This window comes from Carica papaya, chromosome 8 (genome assembly GCF_054855325.1).
Source record: "Carica papaya isolate Zhongbai chromosome 8, ASM5485532v1, whole genome shotgun sequence".
Lineage (NCBI taxonomy): Eukaryota > Viridiplantae > Streptophyta > Magnoliopsida > Brassicales > Caricaceae > Carica > Carica papaya.
Genome location: NC_142316.1, coordinates 16,067,200 through 16,080,510, shown reverse-complemented (window position 1 = coordinate 16,080,510; position 13,311 = coordinate 16,067,200). Strand labels below are relative to the sequence as shown.

General features: G+C 46.9%; 4 non-coding genes and 24 pseudogenes across 4 annotated transcripts; 14 read left to right on the top strand and 14 right to left on the bottom strand.

Annotated features, from left to right (window-relative positions):
* Nucleotides 1–45: 45 nt before the first annotated feature.
* Nucleotides 46–164, top strand: LOC148243013 (5S ribosomal RNA; annotated as a pseudogene).
* Nucleotides 165–724: 560 nt separating this feature from the next.
* LOC148243012 (5S ribosomal RNA) lies at nt 725–843 on the top strand (annotated as a pseudogene).
* Nucleotides 844–1,047: 204 nt separating this feature from the next.
* LOC148243011 (5S ribosomal RNA) lies at nt 1,048–1,166 on the top strand (annotated as a pseudogene).
* Nucleotides 1,167–1,375: 209 nt separating this feature from the next.
* Nucleotides 1,376–1,494, top strand: LOC148243010 (5S ribosomal RNA; annotated as a pseudogene).
* A 559-nt stretch (nt 1,495–2,053) lies between these two features.
* On the top strand, nt 2,054–2,172 carry LOC148243009 (5S ribosomal RNA; annotated as a pseudogene).
* Nucleotides 2,173–2,375: 203 nt separating this feature from the next.
* On the top strand, nt 2,376–2,494 carry LOC148243008 (5S ribosomal RNA; annotated as a pseudogene).
* Nucleotides 2,495–2,703: 209 nt separating this feature from the next.
* LOC148243007 (5S ribosomal RNA) lies at nt 2,704–2,822 on the top strand (annotated as a pseudogene).
* A 561-nt stretch (nt 2,823–3,383) lies between these two features.
* LOC148243006 (5S ribosomal RNA) lies at nt 3,384–3,502 on the top strand (annotated as a pseudogene).
* A 205-nt stretch (nt 3,503–3,707) lies between these two features.
* On the top strand, nt 3,708–3,826 carry LOC148243005 (5S ribosomal RNA; annotated as a pseudogene).
* A 6-nt stretch (nt 3,827–3,832) lies between these two features.
* Nucleotides 3,833–3,951, top strand: LOC148243004 (5S ribosomal RNA). Its single transcript, XR_015814856.1, has one exon. It is a non-coding gene; the product is annotated as a 5S ribosomal RNA (ribosomal RNA).
* Nucleotides 3,952–4,155: 204 nt separating this feature from the next.
* Nucleotides 4,156–4,274, top strand: LOC148243003 (5S ribosomal RNA). Its single transcript, XR_015814670.1, has one exon. It is a non-coding gene; the product is annotated as a 5S ribosomal RNA (ribosomal RNA).
* Nucleotides 4,275–4,833: 559 nt separating this feature from the next.
* On the top strand, nt 4,834–4,952 carry LOC148243002 (5S ribosomal RNA; annotated as a pseudogene).
* Nucleotides 4,953–5,157: 205 nt separating this feature from the next.
* On the top strand, nt 5,158–5,276 carry LOC148243001 (5S ribosomal RNA; annotated as a pseudogene).
* Nucleotides 5,277–5,512: 236 nt separating this feature from the next.
* Nucleotides 5,513–5,630, top strand: LOC148243000 (5S ribosomal RNA; annotated as a pseudogene).
* A 356-nt stretch (nt 5,631–5,986) lies between these two features.
* On the bottom strand, nt 5,987–6,105 carry LOC148242999 (5S ribosomal RNA; annotated as a pseudogene).
* A 562-nt stretch (nt 6,106–6,667) lies between these two features.
* LOC148242998 (5S ribosomal RNA) lies at nt 6,668–6,786 on the bottom strand (annotated as a pseudogene).
* Nucleotides 6,787–6,991: 205 nt separating this feature from the next.
* On the bottom strand, nt 6,992–7,110 carry LOC148242997 (5S ribosomal RNA; annotated as a pseudogene).
* A 202-nt stretch (nt 7,111–7,312) lies between these two features.
* On the bottom strand, nt 7,313–7,430 carry LOC148242996 (5S ribosomal RNA; annotated as a pseudogene).
* A 560-nt stretch (nt 7,431–7,990) lies between these two features.
* LOC148242995 (5S ribosomal RNA) lies at nt 7,991–8,109 on the bottom strand. Its single transcript, XR_015814740.1, has one exon. It is a non-coding gene; the product is annotated as a 5S ribosomal RNA (ribosomal RNA).
* Nucleotides 8,110–8,311: 202 nt separating this feature from the next.
* On the bottom strand, nt 8,312–8,430 carry LOC148242994 (5S ribosomal RNA; annotated as a pseudogene).
* A 559-nt stretch (nt 8,431–8,989) lies between these two features.
* LOC148242993 (5S ribosomal RNA) lies at nt 8,990–9,108 on the bottom strand (annotated as a pseudogene).
* Nucleotides 9,109–9,670: 562 nt separating this feature from the next.
* Nucleotides 9,671–9,789, bottom strand: LOC148242992 (5S ribosomal RNA; annotated as a pseudogene).
* Nucleotides 9,790–9,998: 209 nt separating this feature from the next.
* On the bottom strand, nt 9,999–10,117 carry LOC148242991 (5S ribosomal RNA; annotated as a pseudogene).
* Nucleotides 10,118–10,322: 205 nt separating this feature from the next.
* On the bottom strand, nt 10,323–10,440 carry LOC148242990 (5S ribosomal RNA; annotated as a pseudogene).
* A 236-nt stretch (nt 10,441–10,676) lies between these two features.
* LOC148242989 (5S ribosomal RNA) lies at nt 10,677–10,795 on the bottom strand (annotated as a pseudogene).
* A 558-nt stretch (nt 10,796–11,353) lies between these two features.
* On the bottom strand, nt 11,354–11,472 carry LOC148242988 (5S ribosomal RNA; annotated as a pseudogene).
* Nucleotides 11,473–12,033: 561 nt separating this feature from the next.
* LOC148242987 (5S ribosomal RNA) lies at nt 12,034–12,152 on the bottom strand (annotated as a pseudogene).
* A 206-nt stretch (nt 12,153–12,358) lies between these two features.
* On the bottom strand, nt 12,359–12,477 carry LOC148242986 (5S ribosomal RNA). The gene has a single exon (XR_015815188.1). It is a non-coding gene; the product is annotated as a 5S ribosomal RNA (ribosomal RNA).
* Nucleotides 12,478–13,311: the final 834 nt, after the last annotated feature.

The window sequence follows — 13,311 nt, the reverse complement described above, 5'->3', positions numbered from 1 at the left end:
TAAGAAAGGAGAATGAGTTTATGTATTTGCAGCGCGAAATTAAACAGGTGCGATCATAACAGCACTAATGCACCGGATCCCATCAGAACTCCGCAGTTAAGTGTGCTTGGGCGAGATTAGTACTCGGATGGGTGAGCTCCTGGGAAGCCCTCGTGTTGCACCTATTTTATTTCGGATGGGTTGTTCGACGTTACGCGCGAATGGAGTTATAAACCGCTGGTTCATTTTCAAAGGTGAGTCACGGTGCCGGGGCATATTACTTGATATTAGAACGAGAAAGAGAGATGCAGAGTGCACGCACAAGGAAACAAATGACGGGAGGGGGGATGGGAGGAGAAAGAGTGTATGTATTTGCAGTGCAGGATGAAACATGAGGGATCATACCAGCACTAATACAACGGATTCTATCAGAACTCTACAGTTAAGGGTGCTTGGGCAAGTAAAGTACTCGGATGGGTGACCTCCTGCGAAGTCCTTATATTTCACCCATTTTCTTGGGAGGTCCTCGTGTTGCACCCATCTTTTTGCAGATGATTCTTTCGACGTTATGCGCGACTTGATTTATGGTCTGCAGGTTTATTCGCAAATGTGAGTCACGGCGCCGTGGCATTTTACTTGATATTAGATCGAGCACGGGAGGTGCAGTGCGCACGCACAAGGAAACAAATGACGGGAGGGGGAAGAAAGGAGAAGGAGTTTATGTATTTGCAGTGCGGAATTAAACGGGTGCGATCATACCAGCACTAATGCACTGGATCCCATCAGAACTCTGCAGTTAGGTGTGCTTGGGCGAGAGTAGTACTCAGATGGGTGACCACCTGGGAAGTCCTCGTGTCGCACAAATTTTTTTTCAGACGGGTCGTTCGACGTTACACGCGACTGGAACTATGGTCCACTGGTTTATACGCAAATGTGAGTCAAGAATCAGGGGCATTTTAATCCATATTCGAACAAGAAGGAGAGGTGCAGTGTGAACGCACAAGGAAACAAATGATGAGAGGGGGGGAGGGAAGAAGGAGTGTATGTATTTTCAGCACGAAATTAAACAGGTGCGGTCACACCAGCACTAATGCACCGGATCCCATCAGAACTCCGCAGTTAAGTGTGCTTTGGCGAAAGTAGTACAATGATGGGTTACCTCCTGGGAAGTTCTCGTGTTGCACCCATTTTCCTTTTTTCAGATGTGCCGTTCGACGTTACGCGCGACTTTAATTATGGTCCGCAGATTTATTCGCAAATGTGAGTCACGGCGCCGTGGCATTTTACATGATATTTGAACGAGAACGAGAGGTGCAGGGCACACGCACAAGGAAACAAATGACGGGAGGGTGACGAAAGGAGAATGAGTGTATGTATTTGCAGCGCGAAATTAAACAGGTGCGATCATACCAGCACTACAGCCCCGGATCCCATCAGAACTCCGTAGTTAAGTGTGCTTGGGTGAGAGTAGTACTCGGATCGGTGACCACCTGGGAAGCCCTCGTGTTGCACCTTTTTTTTTCGGATGGGTCATTCGACGTTACGCGCGAATGGAATTATAAACCGCTGGGTCATTTTCAATGGTGAGCCACGGTGCCGGGGCATATTACTTGATATTAGAGCGAGAAAGAGAGATGCAGAGTGCACGCACAAGGAAACAAATGACGGGAGGGGGGATGGGAGGAGAAAGAGTGTATGTATTTGCAGTGCAGGATGAAACATGAGGGATCATACCAGCACTAATGCAACGGATTCTATCAGAACTCTGCAGTTAAGGGTGCTTGGGCGAGTAAAGTACTCGGATGGGTGACCTCCTGCGAAGTCCTTATATTTCACCCATTTTCTTGGGAGGTCCTCGTGTTGCACCCATCTTTTTGCAGATGATTCTTTCGACGTTACGCGCGACTTGATTTATGGTCTGCAGGTTTGTTCGCAAATGTGAGTCACGGCGCCGTGGCATTTTACTTGATATTAGATCGAGCACGGGAGGTGCAGTGCGCACGCACAAGGAAACAAATGACGGGAGGGGGAAGAAAGGAGAAGGAGTTTATGTATTTGCAGTGCGGAATTAAACGGGTGCGATCATACCAGCACTAATGCACTGGATCCCATCAGAACTCTGCAGTTAAGTTTGCTTGGGCGAGAGTAGTACTCGGATGGGTGACCACCTGGGAAGTCCTCGTGTCGCACCAATTTTTTTTCAGACGGGTCGTTCGACGTTACGCGCGACTGGAACTATGGTCCGCTGGTTTATACGCAAATGTGAGTCAAGAATCAGGGGCATTTTAATCGATATTAGAACGAGAATGAGAGGTGCAGTGTGAACGCACAAGGAAACAAATGATGGGAGGGGGGTGGGAAGAAATAGTGTATGTATTTTCAGCACGAAATTAAACAGGTGCGGTCACACTAGCACAAATGCACCGGATCCCATCAGAACTCCGCAGTTAAGTGTGCTTTGGCGAAAGTAGTACAATGATGGGTTACCTCCTGGGAAGTTCTCGTGTTACACCCATTTTTTTTTTTTCAGATGTGCTGTTCGACGTTACGCGCGACTTTAATTATGGTCCGTAAATTTATTCGCAAATGTGAGTCACGGCGCCCTAACATTTTACTTGATATTTAAACGAGAACGAGAGGTGCAGTGTGCACGCACAAGGAAACAAATGACGGGAGGGGGAAGAAAGGAGAAGGAGTTTATGTATATGCATCGCGGAATTAAACGGTTGCGATCATACCAGCACTAATGCACCAGATTCCATCAGAACTCCGCAGTCAAGTGTGCTTGGGCGAGAGTAGTACTCGGATGGGTGACTTCCTGGGAAGTCCTCGTGTCGCACAAATTTTTTTCCAGACGGGTCGTTCGACGTTACACGCGACTGGAACTGGGGTCCGCTGGTTTATACGCAAATGTGAGTCAAGAAGCAGGGGCATTTTAATCGATATTAGAATGAGAAGGAGAGATGCAGAGTGCACGCACAAGGAAACAAATGACGGGAGGGGGGATGGAGGGAGAAAAAGTTTATGTATTTGCAACGCAGAATGAACCATGAGAAATCATACCAGCACCAATGAAACGGATTCTATCAGAACTCCTCAAGTTAAGGGTGCTTGGGCGAGAGTAGCACTAGGATGGGTGACCTCCTGCGAAGTCCTTATATTTCACCCATTTTCTTAGGAAGTCCTCGTGTTGCACCCATGTTTTTACAGATGATTCTTTCGACGATACGCGCGACTTGAATAATGGTCCTCAGGTTTATTCGCAAATGTGAGTCACGGCACCGTAGGATTTTACTTGATATTAGAACGAGCCCGGGAGGTGCAGTGCGCACGCACAAGGAAACAAATGACGGGAGGGGGAAGAAAGGAGAAGGAGTTTATGTATTTGCAGCGCGAAATTAAACGGGTGCAATCATACCAGCACTAATGCACCGGATCCAATCAGAACTCCGCAGTTAAGTGTGCTTGGGCGAGAGTAGAACTCGGATGGGTGACCTCCTGGGAATTCCTTGTGTCGCATAAATTTTTTTTCAGAGAGGTCGTTCGACGTTACACGCGACTAGAACTGGGGTCCGTTGGTTTATACGCAATTGTGAGTCAAGAAGCAAGGGCATTTTAATCGATATTAAAACGAGAAGGAGAGGTGCAGTGCGCACGCACAAGGAAACAAATGACGGGAGGAGGAAGAAAAGAGAAGGAGCGTATGTATTCGTAGCGCAAAATTAAACAAGTGTCATCATACCGGCAATAATGCACGGGATCCCATCAGAACTCTGCAGTTAAGTGTGCTTGGGCAAGAGTAGTACTCGGATGGGTGACCTCTTGGGAAGTACTCGTATCGCAACAATTAAACAGGTGCGATCACACCAGCACTAATGCACCGGATCCCATCAGAACTCCGCAGTGAAGTGTGCTTGGGCGAGATTAGTACTCGGATGGGTGACCTCCTGGGAAGTCCTCGTGTCGCACCAATTTTTTTCAGACGGGTCGTTCGACGTTACGCGCGTCTGGAACTAGGGTCCGCTGGTTTACACGCAAATGTGAGTCAATAAGCAGGGGCATTTTAATCGATATTAGAACAAGAATGAGAGGTGAAGTGTGAACGCACAAGGAAACAAATGACGGGAGGGGGAAGAAAGGAGAAGGAGTGTATCTATTTGCAGTGCGAAATTAAATAGGTGCGATCATACCAGCACTAAAACTCCGGATCCCATCAGAACTCCGCAGTTAAGTGTGCTTGGGCGAGTGTAGTACTCGGATGGGTGACCACTTGGGAAGCCCTCGTGGTGCACCTATTTTTTTTCGGATGGGTTGTTCGACGTTACGCGCGAATGGAATTATAAACCGCTGGTTCATTTTCAAAGGTGAGCCACGGTGCCGGGGCATATTACTTGATATTAGAGCGAGAAAGAGAGATGCAGAGTGCACGCACATGGAAACAAATGACGGGAGGGGGGATGGGAGGAGAAAGAGTGTATGTATTTGCAGTGCAGAATGAAACATGAGGGATCATACCAGCACTAATGCAACGGATTCTATCAGAACTCTGCAGTTAAGGGTGCTTGGGCGAGTAAAGTACTCGGATGGGTGACCTCCTGCGAAGTCCTTATATTTCACCCATTTTCTTGGGAAGTCCTCGTGTTGCACCCATTTTTTGCAAATGATTCTTTTCACGATACGCGCGACTTGAATAATGGTCCTCAGGTTTATTCACAAATGTGAGTTACGGCACCGTAACATTTTACTTGATATTAGAACGAGCACGGGAGGTGCAGTGCGCACGCACATGGAAATAAATGACGGGAGGGGGAAGAAATGGGAAGGAGTTTATGTATTTGCAGCGCGGAATTCACCGGGTGCGATCATACCACCACTAATGCACCGGATCCTATCAGAACTCCGCAGTTAAGTGTGCTTGGGCGAGAGTAGTACTCGGATGGGTGACCTCCTGGGAAGTCCTCGTGTCGCAACAATTTTTTTTCAGACGGGTCGTTCAACGTTACACGCGACTGGAACTAGGGTCCGCTGGTTTATACGCAAATGTGAGTCAAGAAGCAGGGGCATTTTAATCGATATTAGAACGAGAATGAGAGGTGCAGTGTGAACGCACAAGGAAACAATTGATGGGAGGGGGAAGAAAGGAGAATGAGTGTATGTATTTGCAGCGCGAAATTAAACAGGTGCGATCATACCAGCACTAAAGCCCCGGATCCCATCAGAACTCTGCAGTTAAGTGTGCTTGGGCGAGAGTAGTACTCGGATGGGTTACCTCCTGCGAAATCCTTATATTTCACCCATTTTCTCGGGAGGTCCTCGTGTTGCACCCATCTTTTTGTAGATGATTCTTTCGACGTTACGCGCGACATGATTTATGGTCCGCAGGTTTATTCGCAAATGTGAGTCACGGCGCCGTGGCATTTTACTTGATATTAGAACGAGTACGGGAGGTGCAGTGCGCACGCACAAGGAAACAAATGACGGGAGGAGGAAGAAAAGAGAATGAGTGTATGTATTTGAAGCGCAAAATTAAACAAGTGGCATCATACCAGCACTAATGCACTTGATCCCATCAGATCTCTACAGTTAACTGTGCTTGGTCGAGAGTAGTACTCGGATGGATGACCTCTTGGGAAGTCCTCGTATCGCAACAATTTTTTTTCAGATGGGTCGTTCGACGTTACGCGCGACTGAAACTATGGTCCACTGGTTTATACACAAATGTGAGTGAAGAATCCAGGGCATTTTAATCGATATTAGAACGAGAAGGAGAGGTGCAGTGTGAACGCACAAGGAAACAAATGATGGGAGGGGGGGAGGGAAGAAGGAGTGTATGTATTTCCTTCCCTCCCCCTCCCATCAATTGTTTCCTTGTTCGTTCACACTGCACCTCTCCTTCTCGTTCTAATATCGATTAAAATGCCCCTGCTTCTTGACTCACATTTGCGTATAAACCAGCGGACCCTAATTCCAGTCGCGCGTAACGTCGAACGACCAGTCTGAAAAAAAATTGGTGCGACACGAGGACTTCCTAGGAGGTCACCCATCCGAGTACTACTCTCGCCCAAGCACACTTAACTGCGGAGTTCTGAAGGGATCCGGCGCATTAGTGCTGGTATGATCGCACCCCTTTAATTCCGCGCTGCAAATACATAAACTCCTTCTCCTTTCTTCCCCCTCCCGTCATTTGTTTCCTTGTGCGTGCGCACTACACCTCCCGTGCTCGTTCTAATATCAAGTAAAATGCTAAGGTGTCGTGACTCAAATTTGCGAATAAACCTGAGGACCATAATTCAAGTCGCGCGTATCGTCGAAAGAATCATCTGCAAAAAAATGGGTGCAATACGAGGACTTCCTAAGAAAATGGGTGAAATTTAAGGACTTCGCAGGAGGTCACCCATCCTAGTGCTACTCTCGCCCAAGCACCCTTAACTTGCGGAGTTCTGATAGAATCCGTTGCATTCGTGCTGGTATGATTGCTCATGTTTCATTCTGCGCTGCAAATACATACACTTTTTCTCCCTCCATCCTCCCTCCCGTCATTTGTTTCCTTGTGTGTGCACTCTGCATCTCTCCTTCTCGTTCTAATATCGATTAAAATGCCCCTGCTTCTTGACTCACATTTGCGTATAAACCAGTGGACCCTAGTTCTAGTCGCGCGTAACGTCGAACGACCCGTCTGAAAAAAAAATTAATACGACACGAGGACTTCCAAGGAGGTCACCCATCCAAGTACTACTCTCCCCCAAGCACACTTAATTGCGGAGTTCTGATGGGATCCGGTGCATTAGTGCTGGTATGATCGCACCTGTTTAATTTCGCGCTGCAAATACATATACTCCTTCTCCTTTCTTCCCCCTCCCGTCATTTGTTTCCTTGTGCGTGCACTCTGCATCTCTCTTTATCGTTCTAATATCCAGTAATATGCCCCGGCACCGTGACTCACCTTTGCAAATGAACCAGCAGTTTATAATTCCATTCGCGCGTAATGTCGAAAAACCCATCCGAAAAAAAATAGGTGCAACACGAGGGTTTCCCAGGTGGTCACCCATCCGAGTACTACTCTCGCCCAAGCACACTTAACTGCGGAGTTCTGATGGGATCCGGGGCTTTAGTGCTGCTATGATCGCACATCTTTAATTTTGCGCTGCAAATACATACACTCCTCCATTCTTCCCCCTCCCGTCATTTGTTTCCTTATGCGTTCACACTACACCTCTCATTCTCGTTCTAATATCGATTAAAATGCCCCTGATTCTTGACTCACATTTGCGTATAAACCAGCGGACCATAGTTCCAGTCGCGCGTAACGTCGAACGACCCATCTGAAAAAAAATTATTGCGATACGAGGACTTCCCAAGAGGTCATCCATCCGAGGACTACTCTCGCCCAAGCACGCTTAACTGCAGAGTTCTGATGGGATCCAGTGCATTAGTGCTGGTATGATGCCACTTGTTTAATTTTGCGCTTCAAATACATACACTCCTTCTCTTTTCTTCCTCCTCCCGTCATTTGTTTCCTTGTGCGTGCGCACTGCACCTCCCGTACTCGTTCTAATATCAAGTAAAATGCCACGGTGCCGTGACTCACATTTACGAATAAACCTGCGGACCATAAATCAAGTCGCGCGTAGCGTCGAAAGAATCATATCCAAAAAGATGGGTGCAACACGAGGACCTCCTAAGAAAATGGGTGAAATATAAGGACTTCGCAGGATGTCACCCATTCGAGTACTTTTTTCGCCCAAGCACCCTTAACTGCGGAGTTCTGATAGAATCTGTTGCATTATTGCTCGTATGATCCCTCATGTTTCTTTCTGCACTGTAAATACATTCACTCTCTCTCCACCCATCCCCCTCCCGTAATTTGTTTCCTTGTGCGTGCACTCTGCATCTCTCTTTCTCGTTCTAATATCAAGTAATATGCTCCGGCACCATGACTCACCTTTGCAAATGAACCAGCGGTTTATAATTCCATTCGCGCGTAACGTCAAACAACCCATCCAAAACAAAATAGGTGCAACACGAGGGCTTCCCAGGTGGTCACCCATCCGAGTACTACTCTCGCCCAAGCACACTTAACTGCGGAGTTCTGATGGGATCCGGGGCTTTAGTGCTGCTATGATCGCACCTCTTTAATTCCACGCTGCAAATACATACACTCCTCCTTTCTTCCCCCTCCAGTCATTTGTTTCCTTGTGCGTTCACACTTCACCTCTCATTCTCGTTCTAATATCGATTAAAATGCCCTTGCTTCTTGACTCACATTTACGTATAAACCAGCAGACCCTAGTTCCAGATGCGCGTAACGTCGAACGACGAGTCTGAAAAAAAATTTGTGCGACACGAGGACTTCCCAGGAGGTCAACCATCCGAGTACTAATCTCGCCCAAGTACACTTAACTGCGGAGTTCTGATGGGATCCTTGGCTTTAGTGCTGGTATGATCGCACCTGTTTAGTTTCGCGCTGCAAATACATACATTCCCTCTCTTTTCTTCCCCCTCCCGTCATTTGTTTCCTTGTGCGTGCGCACTGCACCTCCCGTTCTCGTTCTAATATCAAGTAAAATGCTACAGCGCCGTGACTCACATTTGCGAATAAACCTGAGGACCATAATTCAAGTCGCGCGTAACGTCGAAAGAATCATCTGCAAAAAAATGGGTGCAACACGAGGACTTCACAAGAAAATGGGTGAAATATAAGGACTTCGCAGGAGGTAATCCATGCTATTACTCCTCTCGCCCAAGAACCCTTACTTACGGAGTTCTGATAGAATCCGTTGCATTAGTGCTAGTATGATCGCACCTGTTTCATTCTGCGCTGCAAATACATACACATTTTCTCCTTCCCTCCCCCTCCCATCAATTGTTTCCTTGTGCATTCACATTGCAACTCTCCTTCTCGTTCTAATATCGATTAAGATGCTCCTGCTTCTTGACTCACATTTGCATATAAACTAGCAGACCCTAGTTCCAGTCGCGCGTAACATCGAACGACCTGTCTGAAAAAAAATTGGTACGACACGAGGACTTCCTAAGAGGTCACCCATCCGAGTACTACTCTCGCCTAAGCACACTTAACTGCGGAGTTCTGATGGGATTCGGTGCATTAGTGCTGGTATGATCGCACCCGTTTAATTCCGCGCTGCAAATACATAAACTCGTTCTCCTTTCTTCCCCCTCCCGTCATTTGTTTCCTTGTGCGTGCGCACTGCACCTCCCGTTCTCGTTCTAATATTAAGTAAAATGCTACGTTGCCGTGACTCACATTTGCGAATAAACCTGAGGACCATAATTCAAGTCGTGCGTATCGTCGAAAGAATCATCTGAAAAAAAATGGGTGCAACACGAGGACTTCCTAAGAAAATGGGTGAAATATAAGGACTTCGCAGGAGGTCACCCATCCTAGTGCTACTCTCGCCCAAGCACCCTTAACTTGCGCATTTCTGATAGAATCTGTTGCATTCATGCTGGTATGATTACTCATGTTTCATTCTGCGCTGCAAATACATACACTTTTTCTCCCTCCATCCCCCCTCCCGTCATTTGTTTCCTTGTGCGTGCACTCTGCAACTCTCATTCTCGTTCAAATATCGATTAAAATGCCCCTGCTTCTTGACTCACATTTGCGTATAAACCAGTGGACCCTAGTTCTAGTCGCACGTAACGTCGAGCGACCCGTCTGAAAAAAAAATTACTGCGGCACGAGGACTTCCTAGGAGGTCACCCATCCGAGTAATACTCTCGCCCAAGCACACTTAACTGCAGAGTTCTGATGGGATCCAGTGCATTAGTGCTGGTATGATCGCACCTGTTTAATTTTGCGCTGCAAATACATAAACTCTTTCTCCTTTCTTCCCCCTCCCGTCATTTGTTTCCTTGTGCGTGCGCACTGCACCTCTCGTTGTCGTTCAAATATAATGTAAAATGCCACGGCGCCGTGACTCACATTTGCGAATAAATCTGCGAACCATAATTAAAGTCGCGCGTAATGTCGAACGGCACATTTGAAAAAAAGAAAATGGGTGCAACACGGGAACTTCCCAGGAGGTAACCCATCATTGTACTACTTTCGCTAAAGCACACTTAACTGTGGAGTTCTGATGGGATCCGGTGCATTTGTGCTGGTGTGACCGCACCTGTTTAATTTCGTGCTGAAAATACATACACTCCTTCTTCCCTCCCCCCCTCCCATCATTTATTTCCTTGTGCGTTCACACTGCAGCTCTCATTCTCGTTCTAATATCGATTAAAATGCCCCTGATTCTTGACTCACATTTGCGTATAAACCAGCTGACCATAGTTCCAGTCGCGCGTAACGTCGAACGACCCATCTGAAAAAAAAATTGTTGCGATACGAGGACTTCCCAAGAGGTCATCCATCCGAGTACTACTCTCGCCCAAGCACGCTTAACTGCAGAGTACTGATGGGATCCAGTGCATTAGTGCTGGCATGATGCCACTTGTTTAATTTCGCGCTGTAAATACATAAACTCCTTCTCCTTTCTTCCCCCTCCCGTCAATTGTTTCCTTGTGCGTGCGCACTGTACCTCCCGTACTCGTTCTAATATCAAGTAAAATGCCACGGCGCCGTGACTCACATTTGCGAATAAACCTGCGGACCATTAATCAAGTCGCGCGTAACGTCGAAAGAATCATCTGCAAAAAGATGGGTGCAACACGAGGACCTCCCAAGAAAATGAGTGAAATATAAGGACTTCGCAGGAGGTCACCCATCCTAGTACTTTTCTCGCCCAAGCACCCTTAACTGCGGAGTTCTGATAGAATCCGTTGCATTAGTGCTGGTATGATCGCACCCCTTTAATTCCGCGCTGCAAATACATAAACTCCTTCTCCTTTCTTCCCCCTCCCGTCATTTGTTTCCTTGTGCGTGCGCACTACACCTCCCGTGCTCGTTCTAATATCAAGTAAAATGCTAAGGTGTCGTGACTCACATTTGCGAATAAACCTGAGGACCATAATTCAAGTCGCGCGTATCGTCGAAAGAATCATCTGCAAAAAAATGGGTGCAACACGAGGACTTCACAAGAAAATGGGTGAAATATAAAGACTTCGCAGGAGGTAAACCATGCTAGTACTACTCTCGCCCAAGCACCCTTACCTACGGAGTTCTAATAGAATCCGTTGCATTAGTGCTGGTATGATCGCACCTGTTTCATTTCGTGCTCAAAATACATACACTCTTTCTTCCCTCCCCCCCTCCCATCATTTGTTTCCTTGTGCGTTCACACTGCACCTCTCCTTTTCGTTCTAATATCGATTAAAATGCCCCTGATTCTTGACTCACATTTGCGTATAAACCAGCGGACCATAGTTCCAGTTGCGCGTAACGTCGAACGACCCGTTTGAAAAAAAATTAATGCGACACGAGGACTTCCCAGGTGGTCACCCATCCGAGTACTACTCTCGCCCAAGCACACTTAACTGCAGTGTTCTGATGGGATCCAGTGCATTAGTGCTGGTATGATCGCACCCGTTTAATTCCGCACTGCAAATACATAAACTCCTTCTCCTTTCTTCCCCCTCCCGTCATTTGTTTCCTTGTGCGTGCGCACTGCACCTCCCGTGCTCATTCTAATATCAAGTAAGATGCCACGGCGCCGTGACTCACATTTGCGAATAAACCTGCAGACCATAAATCAAGTCGCGCGTATCATCGAAAGAATCATCTGCAAAAAAATAGGTACAACACGAGAACTTCCTAAGAAAATGGGTGAAATATAAGGACTTCGCAGGAAGTCACCCATCCTAATGCTACTCTCGCCCAAGCACCCTTAACTTGCGGAGTTCTGATAGAATCCGTTGCATTAGTGCTACTATGATCCCTCATGTTTCATTCTGCACTGCAAATACATACACTCTTTCTCCTCCCATCCCCCTCCCGTCATTTGTTTCCTTGTGCGTGCACTCTGCATCTCTCTTTCTCGTTCTAATATCAAGTAATATGCCCCGGCACCGTGACTCACCTATGCAAATGAACCAGCAGTTTATAATTCCATTCGCGCGTAACGTCGAACAACCCATCCGAAAAAAAAATAGGTGCAACACGAGGGCTTCTCAGGTGGTGACCCATCCGAGTACTACTCTCGCCCAAGCACACTTAACTGCGGAGTTCTGATGGGATCCGGACCTTTAGTGCTGGTATGATCGCACCAGTTTAATTTCGTGCTGCAAATACACACACTCCTTCTCATTTCTTCCCCCTTCCGTCATTTGTTCCCTTGTGTGTTCACACTTCACCTCTCCTTCTCGTTCTAATATCGATTAAAATGCCCATGCTTCTTGACTCACATTTGCGTATAAACTAGCGGACCCTAGTTCAAGTCGCGTGTAACGTCGAACGACCCGTCTGAAAAAAAAATTGGTGCGACACTAGGACTTCCCAGGAGGTCACCCATCCGAGTACTACTCTCGTCCAAGCACACTTAACTGCGGAGTTCTGATGGGATCCGGTGCATTAGTGCTGGTATGATCGCACCCGTTTAATTCCACGCTGCAAATACATAAACTCGTTCTCCTTTCTTCCCCCTCCCGTCATTTGTTTCCTTGTGCGTGCGCACTGCACCACCCGTTCTAGTTCTAATATCAAGTAAAATGCTGCAGCGCCGTGACTCACATTTGCAAATAAACCTCAGGACCATAATTCAAGTCGCGTGTAACGTCAAAAGAATCATCTACAAAAAAATGGGTGCAACACGAGGACTTCACAAGAAAATGGGTGAAATATAAGGACTTCGCAGGAGGTAACCCATGCTAGTACTACTCTCGCCCAAGCACCCTTACTTACGGAGTTCTGATAGAATCCGTTGCATTAGTGCTGGTATGATCGCACCTGTTTCATTTCGTGCGGAAAATACATACACTCCTTCTCCTTTCTTCCCCCTCCCGTCATTTGTTTCCTTGTGCGTGCGCACTGCACCTCTCGTTCTCGTTCAAATATCAAGTAAAATGCCACAGCGCTGTGACTCACATTTGCGAATAAATCTGTGGACCATAATTAAAGTCGCGCGTAACGTCGAACGGCACATCTGTTTAATTTTGCACTGCAAATACATAAACTCATTCCCCTTTCTTCCCCCTCCCGTCATTTGTTTCCTTGTGCGTGCGCACTGCACATCCCGTTCTCGTTCTAATATCAAGTAAAATGCTACAGCGCCGTGAATCACATTTGCGAATAAACCTGAGGACCATAATTCAAGTCGCGCGTAATGTCGAAAGAATCATCTGCAAAAAAGTGGGTGCAACACGAGGACTTCACAAGAAAATGGGTGAAATATAAGGACTTCGCAGGAGGTAACCCATGCTAGTAGTACT